Below are 10748 nucleotides of genomic sequence, written 5' to 3'. Positions count from 1 at the left end.
TGCTCACAGGTAGAAAAGTCCAAAAAAAAAAAAGATAAGGCAAGTAACCAAAATGAAAGAGTGTATTCATTCCTATCTGGCTCATATGGCCTAGCCGGCTATGCCACATCTCCGTAGATGGTACCAAGGCTATAGATATATAATCATTGCTAACGCAAAAATCATACATAGAGTAAAGAGCTCCCACTTTCTTCCCTCTGAGAATGACAAGATTTCCCTTGCGCATAAACCAAGAACCATCGCCAAAAACAGCCATATAGCCCAAAGGTCGTGCTGTCAAACTTCCGGATGCTATAAATGTCTTTATCCAAAGAAGAAGCCATAATGATAAATTGTCAGATCTAGGGAGATACAATGGTGGGAGCCCTGGAAATTTTTTGGGAGAGTCTCCCATGTAACTAGAGTGAAATCTCAACTCAAATTAGAATAAAAAGACTGAAATGCTCCTAGAGCATAAAATATAAAGCTTGGTTTGATCTCTGACCAAAATAGGAGTGCATAAATCACTAAACTTGACCAAAAGAGATCGCCATTATGGCGTCAAATGCACCTAGTCCTCTCTATACATAGCCTATGGCAAGGTTAATGTAAAAGGGATGCTCCAGCAACATGCATCGTCGAAGGTTGTATTGCCTTGTGAGGATGGAATGAGCAAGGAAGGCCTTCTTGCATTGTGTATATGACAATTGGAAAGAAGACCTGAGGATATAGCACTTGCAGTTGCTCGGTTGAAAGAGGCCAGGTTGAAAAATAAAGACAGATTTGAGAAAAGACACAGACTTTGACCAAAATCCGTTGAGGATATTGATTGGTTATTGGTTTATGATAGTAGTCTTGATAATGAACATAGAGTAATGAAAAAGTCTGCAAAAAGATGGTTTGTCCCATATGTTCTCAAACTTGCACATGGAAATGCCACTTATACATTGTGTGAACTTGATGGAACAGAGATGAAGATTCTAGTTGTTGGGAAAAGGATCAAGATCTTCACAAGAAGAAGTGACAATGATCAAATCGATGCATACTAAATTCATGAAAAGGGTCTTGATAGTGTCATTGATGAGAATGAAGAAAGTGAGGATGACATCCTGGAGTTTAATAAGGACTAATTTGAAGATGCTCTATATGTTGACCTAAATGAAGATCGACTTTACAAAAAGAAATAGGTTTGCACATACCGCAGGATGTGCAGGTTTAGAGCTAGTGGATGTTGTGTGGTGGCACATCCATACTGAGAAATAAAGTTAAGTTAACCTAGATACTTTTGTACGTGTGGGCGTAGATGCCAAAGTGTACAGATTGTACATGTGCTTCTTAATGGTTGTCTGCATGTAAACATACCTTTTTGGGAAGTTGGAGCCCTATGTGTGGCACCATTTATGCTACATGTTTCTAGAATATTCATAGGGTAATTGGTTTGGATCATCGCAGTGTACATCTCTCGACTACAAGTTTTATCTAGGTAAAAACTATCGAAAATAGCAGGTTTCCGTGGGCGATAGTGTCAAAAATGTGTCAATTGACCATAGAATTTATGCTAAAATGATCAACACCACAAATTTAGGAATTTTTTTCCTTGTCATTTGGCTTTTTTATGCTCAACAGGGTCATTTTTTGGCTATATTTGGCAATTGGTGTACGTAGCCATCAAAAATGCTTTGGAAAGTGATCCAAAATGTAAATATGATGCATAGACATGTTTTTGATCATGAAATGAGCGATCCCATAAAATTAGGGATCTATCTAGTCTCTTTTGGTGTTTTTGGAATAAAAAATGGCATTTTTAGGGTTAAAAAATGGGCATAAAATGCCCACCAATACTAGTCCCAAATGGGGTGAAAAGGCCAAAATTTGACACATCTGCACATGTGTCATTGGTATGCTGGCTGGACCTGCAAAAACATGCAACTTTTACCCTTTCCTCCTATTTACTTCATGGTTTCCTTAGGAGTGTGTAATGCACTCTTGCCTCTCTTGATATTTGTACCTAGGGTTATGAGGGTGTGAATTAGGTTTTCCCTCCTTCGATTCCATGTGTGGGGTTGGATATGAAGGACCTTAACTCTCTGCAAAATCATAATTGGGGTGTTTGGAAGAAGGAAGCTCGAGTTATTCAATCAACAAATTGAAGTTATATCTATGCAATCGGAGGCGAGGTTGCTAGTTTTTGTGAGATAGATTAGATCTTTGATGAGGTTTTGTGTATGTGTGTGAGTGAAGCTTTCATTGACATGACCAAAGGTTTTCAAGTCGTGCTTTTTGTCTGATCATAATCACATTTTGTGTATGTTTTTCTATTCTCACAATCTTTTGTGAGTGTAGTTAAATCAAGGAATCTAATCATTTCAATGTACTATAAATTGCTTTTCTATTCTCCTAAATCACTTGATTAGTGAGTATAGTGAAGCTCACAAAAATGAAACATAGGCTGTGCTTATTGGACTTACATTGTAGCCCTCCCCAGATGTTATGCAATGAAAGTAGTGTCCGGGATGGGGTTGGCTATTGTTGATTCTTTAGGCAAATGCAACTTTTTCCTCCCATCCAAGGATAGATGCTAGTGTTGGGTGATGAGACTAGGTGTTATTACATGCCTACAGGATGTTAGAAGCTTTCAAGGCAAATTCCTTTGCAAAACCTAAAGAGTATAAGCATTTGTCTCCATTTTATCAAAATATGGTGCTAGATTCTCATACTAAGCACAATCAAGATTTAAGGAGGAAATATGTTCAACAGACCTTATTAAATGGTGCCAAACAAAATTCTAAAGTAACCAATGATGCTTCTACAATTGAAGAGCCACAACCCCTTCAACAACCACCACAACAACAAGGCATGCACAGAGGGAGGTAGGCTTGTGTACCAAAAATACTAAATCAACTTCGAAAAAAAGGAGCAAGAAAAAGAAATTCAAACCCATATTATGTCCTAAAACCGATACATCAATCTCTAAGGGGTTAGTTGTGCACAAAATCAAGATGGCACATAGGAAGAGCCAACATACTCTACAAGGTTAGTTTCAAGCAAAAATCAAGACAAAATAAAGTAAATGTAAACTCAAGGAATCCAAGAGCGGGATGAAATGCAACCACAATAGATTGAATGCACATTGTCTAGAGAGAGAGAGAGAGGGAGAGAGAGGGAGAGAGGACTCAAACTGACATGTTCAACATTGTTAGATCCCAATGCTACAAAAAATTTGATGTCTTAGGGCATATATATGGATACTACTACAAAAGCCACCAATTGCATAACTGGAGGAGACAATATACACAAGTGCAAAATCACCTATCACCATTTTTAAGGTGGCAAAAGTCTCTCTTAAGATGAGTTTCAAAGTCATCACAGATACATTCTACTTTGTTGAGTCACGTAAGATAATATAGAATCTAATCTTGTCAAACCATTGGCTAACAATTTTTCTCAAATGCTCAGTACATGAGTCTATTCAACGCTAACGAGTCCAACTTTAGCAACACCTACCATAAACTAGAAAATCAATCCAAAGTCAACCTCTCATGTAAAAGGTAAAGCCAAGGTGGAAATCGACAAAGAGCTATCATCAAAAAGTACCCCAGCTTTAACATTCCTCTCTCCATCATTGTCCCAACCATTGATAAGACAATGGAAACCCAATCAAAAAGTATATCAACCAAACAAATCCCCCACCAAACAAATAACCAAACAAAGTCCCAATTTGGATACAATAAAAAGCAAAGCTTCACGGTTGAAAAGTCATAGGGTGGGTAATCTCAAAGTCATCCATCAAATCTCAAAGCTACTTCTACAAAAATCATTTCATATGGACAAGAAAGCCAAAGATAACAACTTGGGAGTACCCATGCACACACAAGGATTCAAAAAAGGATCGCAAGATCAACTACAAGCAGACAAAAGTCTCATACAAAAAAAAAATGACATTAGCAAGACAACAAACAGACCCTGAAGACAATCACAATTGAAGCTCATCTAGGTACCAAAAATAGAGCTCAAATCTACCCACCAATATCAAAAAAGGTCACATCAAAGGCCACTTATGTGCAACACAGTCATTGGTGCCTCTTCTGAAGTGGATTTCACGTCCACTTTCCATCTTTGCTTTTGATTTCTCACTTGGGACTCTATCTGTTATTTTTTGTCTAAAGAATTGGCAGTTTCTCCCACGAGGTTTTTCTTTCCTCACTCCAAGAAGTTAGACAGCTTCAACTTTGTTTCTGGAAGATGAAGGTCATGGTGATGCTTATCTAGTTTGACCTTTGGAAGTGGTTTATTGATCCTACCAATATTGTGTGTCCCAGCTTACCTTCAATATTTAGTCCTTATACATCAACCGTCCTAAGCTACAACTTCTTCTATTAGTTTACACAAAGATGGATCTTAATTGCTCCTAGAACTCCATCTATTGGCACTATTCCTAGCGCATCATGTACTTCATCTACGATTACTCAGGCTATGGTTGATCAATGGAAACAAAAAAACCACTGGGTATACTCCTTACTCATCAACTATGCAGACAGTGTGTTGGCATCTCTACGTTCTCACACCACGACACATGAGGTATGGAGTTTCCTTTGCAATATGTATAAGGCAAATTCACCCATAAGGATCCTCGCCTTGAAGAATACTTTGATGGACCTCTTGTTCTTGTTATTCCCATCTCTTCATGATTTCATATCGTGCATGCTTTTTCTTCACGATGAACTTACAGAATGCAGCCTTGTGATCTCTTCTAAGGAAATGGAAACTCTATTGCTGCTTAAACTCTCGACACTTAGGATTCTGTGTTCTAGTCCCTTACTACCCCTCTGTGTCCTACTCCTAGCACTTGGGAGGACCTCTTACCTATTGTGCAGCACATAGTTGTGTGTATGCAAGAGAGGCTTTTGTGGGTCAAACTACATTGGTTTCTACATTGAAAGGGGGTGGTGGTGCTTCATCATGACAATTTTACCCTAGTTCCCAGCCTAATAGACCGGATATAACCTGTATATATTGTGGAAAGGAAGGTCATATGAAACAAAATGTTATAAAATACAATGCGATCAGAAGAAGGATTCAAAGTTTGAGGATGAGAGAGCTCCTTGTCAAGCGGTTGGTCCAACCATCACGGTCTCTCCATAGGCAAATGGATTTCCCTCTAGGCTCACCTTACGCGATCGAAAGAAGGATTCAAATTTTGACGATGAGAGAGCTCCTTGTCAAGCGGTTGGTCCAGCCATCATGGCCTCTCCATAGGAAAATGGATTTCCCTCTAGGCTCACTTTACTTCTTCCCTCTTATGACAAAGCTCACTTTTACTTAGAGTTTTGCCTGCTTTCATCTTTGGTAGTCCATTCCTTCGGTCAGAGTGCTTTGCATCAAGGGGGTCCTCCACCATAGTCTCTTCTCTGCCTCTCTCTCCTCCTAACCTCCATCGATGAGCTATTCAATGCTCATCTCGAGTCTTTCTATTTTACATTTTTCCGTCAGTGACTAGCTCCGTTTTTAGCCTCTCCATCAACTTCCTTGTGTGACTTGATTAGTATGACCCAGCTTTGGTCATCATCACATTGGTGTTGGAAAACTCATCACTTCTTTGGGTTTGGCACTTCTTCTTTTTACACTCTAGATTTGTTAGACATGTTGCATCTTCTTCCTTAGCTTTTTTGCATCTATTTTTGAGGGGGGTGTTATATTTTTTATCTCTAGATGAATTGCACCCTTCCTACAAGCTTCTCACAGCCACATGCATTGGCCCTTAGTTGTGGGTTGGCCACCCGTACACTTGTTGGACAAGGATCTCAAGCACTTAGGGTTCGTCACCAATACATTGTCCACTCAGGCCTACTTTGGTCATTTATTATTTGATTGAGTGAGGGAATTTTCCCTTGGTTCATGGAGGGCTTTTATGGGTTTTTGTCTTCCCCCCCGCCGACCTCCCCCCATCCCACCTATATATAGGGGCTTAGGGCGGCCTCTCGTTTTTATCTTGCCACATTGCACATCTACCATCTATAGTTATAAGCTTGCCAACCCTTTTGCATCTGTCTCTTGTGTTCTATTGCCATTTTATCTCTCTCTCTCTCTCTCTCTCTCTCTCTCTCTCTCTCTCTACACACACTCAAATGCCACTTATTATAGGTTTTTCTTTTCGTATGGACAGAGTTCAGCAGATGGGAGTACCCATAGAGTTGATATGGGGGATCATGGAATTGTACAACTCAATGAATGGATATGTGCGCACCCCAGAGGGTGTATCTGACATTGTTCACTCCACCATTGGAGTGAAACAGGGATGCTTACTGTCCCCTACTCTATTTGGTATGTATGTAGATGAGGTTTTTGACTATATTGACAGAGGAGGGGATAGAGGTGCTCAGCTTTCCGGGACATGGATTCCTCTGTTGTTATATGCTGATGATATCGTGTTGATATCGGATTCCCCAGAGGGTATGCATAGACATTTGGACGCATTACATAGTTTTGCAGCGGACAGTGGATTTTTTGTAAACCTTGGTAAAACCAAGGTTATGGTGTTTAACACCACACCGCAGTGGGTCAGGAGGTCGGCGCCTACATTCACATATGGTCACGACACTGTGGAGTATACTGATGCATACACATATCTTGGAGTGGTCTTTAATGGACCAAGGTTTACCTTGAGGGGAGCAGCAGAGACTAGATTGACTCGAGCCTATGCAGCCTTGGGAGGGTTGGAGAGGATTTGTTCGCAGGTTCAGTTTCAGGAACTTTGAAAGAAGCTTTGGCTCTTCGACACTTTGGTAGCTTCAGTTATGCTTTATGGGGTTCAGGTTTGGGGACCCTCTGCAGATACCGATGGCTAGAGGTGTATGGAGAGGCCCTTGGTGTCTATGATTTCTCGGATGATTAGAGCCAAGGCCTCAGTACCACACGAGATCATACGAGCAGAGATTGCCGCCCCCCCCCCCGGAAATTGAGGCACTTACTAGACCAGTCTCATTTATGCACAGCTTGTGGGATACCTCCAGAGACAGGTATGCTAGGTTGGCATTGAAGTCGTCCAGGCAGTTAGCGCTGCAGGGAGAGACATCATGTTGGTATGCACAGATGACTTCATGGTTTCAGACACATGGCTTCAGCATGGATAGCAGGCTGCCTCCTTTCCAGTATTCCCTTGATGCACCATCCTTGTCTCTGACGCAGGTGGATATCACTAGACTCATTCTTTAGCTTTGTCACAGGTTCACGATCAGTTGGACGATTGCACAGATGACTTCATGGTTTCAGAGACATGGCTTCAGCATGGACAGCAGGCTGCCTCCTTTCTAGTATTCCCTTGATGCACCATCCTTGTCTCTGACGCAGGTGGAGATCACTAGACTCATTCTTTAGCTTTGTCACAGGTTCACGATCAGTTGGACGATAGGGGCTATGAGGAGTTATTATTAGATGGAATATTTCAAATTAGCGAGGGTGGCAGTTACAGGGATATGGATGGAGCTGGACTGGAGGCTACAGTCAATGGTGGCACTTTAAGACTAGGAGCCCGGACATCTTGACCACGGCAGATAGCTGAATGTAGGGAGAAGGAGAGCAAGTGAGAAGGTAAGTGGGAAAGAAAACAGAACTAGGTCAATGGGAAAAGATGTCTTCTAGGGATGGCATGGCTTACTAGGTCAAGAGGACGAACCCTTGAATGAGATGAGCAAGGTGTGATGTGCTAGTTGTGATCGGTTTCCTGCCAGAACTTGAGAATGAAACCTCCCCTGTGATGAGAAGAGAGATGCATCTTGCTCGGACACAGGTGCAACCAAAAAGGTTCTTTATTGAGCAGTCTCTTCATAGGCAACTGCCATCACCCAAGTGCGCTTTTGTGGTTGTTTTCTTCCACACAGCACAATCATAGAGGCATTCAGGCATGGGTACTTGTGTATCACTACAACAAAAAAAGCTGTCATCGACGTATATAGCGATGCTTAACGTCGCTATCTGCGTCCCTGTAAAACTATCGAAATCTGTGTCGATATACGCGTGGAAAGTCTTTATTTGCGACGTAGATAGCGACACAAATATAGACGCAGTTATAGACACAGATAGCGACGTAGCGACACAGATATAGACGCAGTTATAGACACAGATAGCGACGTAGCGACACAGATATAGACGCAGTTATAGACACAGATAGCGACGTAGATTCAGACGGAAGTATAGACGCGCATATAGACGCATATATCGACGACCATAACAGAAAAAAAATTTCTTGGACAAAGGACAGGTAGCCTGGCCTGTGCCCAGTGAAAAGATAGACACAGCCACCACGGCCAGACTTCCTGCCCTCTGCCCAAGAAAGCGAGCAGCACCAAAATCAATCGTGCTCCCACAGAAATTTCGGCAGAGTTCCCTTCGTTTTTACATAAACTTTTCAAAAAAAACCATATCATGTATACGCCTCCTACATGCTATCCATGTAGGATCTCACATGAGATTTAAGGCCAATGAAAGAAATGAAATGAACTTTGTGCAAAACCATAACCGTACCAACTTAAAAGCATAACCATAACAAACCATAACCATAACTTAAAACCATAACCGGCCATAACCACTTTGATCAAAACCATAATGCAGATAACTGTAACCATAAACAAAATTAACAATAACCATAAGCATAACCAGAAAGTTAAAGATAACCATAAACAAAACTTGAACCATACCTATACCTATACAAGAATAGGAGAAATAACCATGTCTCTACAATGACAATGACAATAACCATAACCATAAGGAAAACAATAATTGTCTGAACAATAACCATAACCATATATGTCTATACAAAAAAGAGACACAGAAGCGTGTTTGTGTCCCACAAAGCATATATATGAAATCCGGTCCACTGATGACTAGGCGTCTCAACCTGCACATAGGACAACTCACACATATTCACGTCTCACCTCAAGCGATCAGCGAGACTGTAAGGCCTCCCAGTCTACAGGCTCTCCTGAAGTATCAAGATCATTCAATACTTCATAGATACCTCTGCGAGATCCATCTGACTCCTCCTGGCGTGTCGGGGCTCGATGCATCACAAGATTCTGCGTTTATACAAAAATCAAAGTAATAAGAATACATGATTAATCGCGTTTTAAAAAACGCCATAGTTAAGATTAGATTAGAAACTCACAAACTCATAGCGAAAGGTGTCGAAGCCCCCGCTACCAAGATAAGATGTCCCCCTAGTCATCTGTCGTATCTGCGCGGCCTCACGCTGCTGTCTGAACCGCGTGTCCGCTGTCCGCTCATCCTCCCTGATCTGTAGCCACGTCTCGTGTAGGATGCCTGAAGGCTTCGACGAGCCGGTCCTAAAAGCCTTCCGAGCTGCATCTCGTCGATGTTTCACGGTGTCCCGTGGAACACCTTTGATCCACCTCCTCGGAACAACGTTTGAACTCGGAGCACGCTGGTACTCTCTCAGGATGGTCTTCACTATGTAACTGACTTTGTCCTTATCCTGCTCACCCCAAGACAGCATTCTCACCCCAAGACGTCAGAATGCTGATCGAAAACTGCAGCTCCGTAAGCTGGCGAATCCGATGTCTCATCTCAATGTCGACTCTATCCATGTCAACAGAACCATCTGCCCATACAGTATAGAGCTTAGAGGCACTAGGATCGTGTGCCCCCAAGGTGTCCGAGGTGTGCCAAGAGGTGTGCCTGGGTAGGACGGGGGTCGTGAGCGAGGAGGGGTCCAAGCATCTGCGGACCCTCCTCCACAGCAACCACCACCTCCACCTGACGATCGCCAACATCGGCGAGTGCGCCTGTGCCCGCCTGTGCCCCACCCCTAGGTGTCAAAGCGGCCGTGATGGGAGAAGCAGGCGTCGTACCCGTAGGCGTCCCCCTCCCATAGGTGTCCCCCCCCTAGGCGTCGGACCCTCGGGTGTCAAGCCCGGAGGCGTAGTACCCGTGCCTCTGGCTACCCACTACCAAGAAGCCTCTTCCATCTGAGCAGGCGTCATCCGTGTAACGAAGCCCATGAATGCATCTGCACTCATAGAAGCGGGATCTGGAAACTGGCATGCCATACTAAAGTCCTACACAAAGAAAGTAAAATAAAGTGTCAGAACACAGTTGTTTAAATCAACTTTAAGCTTAATTTTAAATCAACGTCTTCACACAAACACTTACAGGCCTAGGCCTCGACGAGTGAGGCATCATCGATAAGATCTTGCACCGTATGATCGTCTATCTCTAATTGCAAACATAACTCTGCCCCAAATCGTTCTGGAAGATTGTCTTTATCCATTACATCTTCATCTACAAGTGTCAATTCTGCCTCGTCTGCGTCATCCCTCGTATATATGTCAGCTTCCTCTCCCATACCTTCGTCCACCTCATCTAATGTCACAGTAGTATGGATGTCGTCTGAATGACTTTCCTCTAGGAGCTCTTGCCCTTCAAATACTTGTTTATTTCTTGGAGCAACTTGAACCACAAACCACCATTGTTGCTCTCGAGGGTCCGGTACAAAGACCACTTGCTCACAATATTCGGGGAGAGCAAATGTTTCGCTCGCATCTGTCCAAAAAATTGTAGAATCTATTTGCATAAGTTTGTTTCCATCTCTGCGTACCGTTGCATTGCAACCAGAAGTAATCACCTTGAACCACTTCACATCCAACAAAAACATCTCAAACCGCCTGAAGCTTAATTTCAGGATATCTGACACCAGACCACAGTAATCCAGGTTGCTAGTGCTCTCATTCGTGTCTCTAGCACTGGCCCTGCTCTTT

This window comes from Adiantum capillus-veneris, chromosome 7 (assembly GCF_014529385.1).
Source record: "Adiantum capillus-veneris isolate H3 chromosome 7, ASM1452938v2, whole genome shotgun sequence".
NCBI classification, from domain to species: Eukaryota; Viridiplantae; Streptophyta; class Polypodiopsida; order Polypodiales; family Pteridaceae; genus Adiantum; species Adiantum capillus-veneris.
The sequence above is the reverse complement of the archived record's forward strand: the minus strand, read 5'-3'. Positions refer to the sequence as shown.